Raw genomic sequence first — 600 nt, forward strand, 5'->3', positions numbered from 1 at the left:
CAGCTGCTGCTGCGGACTTCGCAGCAGCAACAGCTGCGGCAGAAGAAGCAGCAGCGGCTGCCGAGGCTGAGAAGGCCGCTGCCGAGGCAGAAGCAGCAGCAACAGCAGCAGCAGCAGCAGCAGCAGCAGCAGGAGAAGCAACAGCCTACTCGTCGCTTCGTGCTGCGTTTGCTTCTTCTTCTTCCCTCACTCTCAGCCCCGACAGCTCTTTGTCTCCTCTTTCTGCTGTTTCTATCAGCAGCAGCCGCAGAGCAGCAGCGCTAAAGGCGTTTGCTGCTGCTGCTGCTGCTGCTGCCGAAGAGGAGGACGGCTGCTGCAGCTCAGCACCAGCAACCCCTAGGCTGCAGCGCCACGGCCTCGCGCTGCCATCGCCGCGGCTGCCCTCAGCAGCAGGAGCAGCAGCAGCAGCGGCAAGGAATAAATCTTCGGAGCCATGGGCCGCGTCGGGAGGCAGGCTTTCGCTGCAGCAGGAGCAGCAGCAGTGGCAGCAGCAGCAGCAGTCTTTGAGACACAAGCGGCAGCAGCAGCTGCATAGGGACGGCTCGCCGAGGTGCACATCCCACAGCAGCAGCAGCAGCCGCAGCAGTGGCTAAAAAACAG

Source organism: Eimeria tenella, genomic scaffold, assembly GCF_000499545.2.
Source record: "Eimeria tenella Houghton genomic scaffold, Eth_scaff3282, whole genome shotgun sequence".
NCBI lineage: Eukaryota > Apicomplexa > Conoidasida > Eucoccidiorida > Eimeriidae > Eimeria > Eimeria tenella.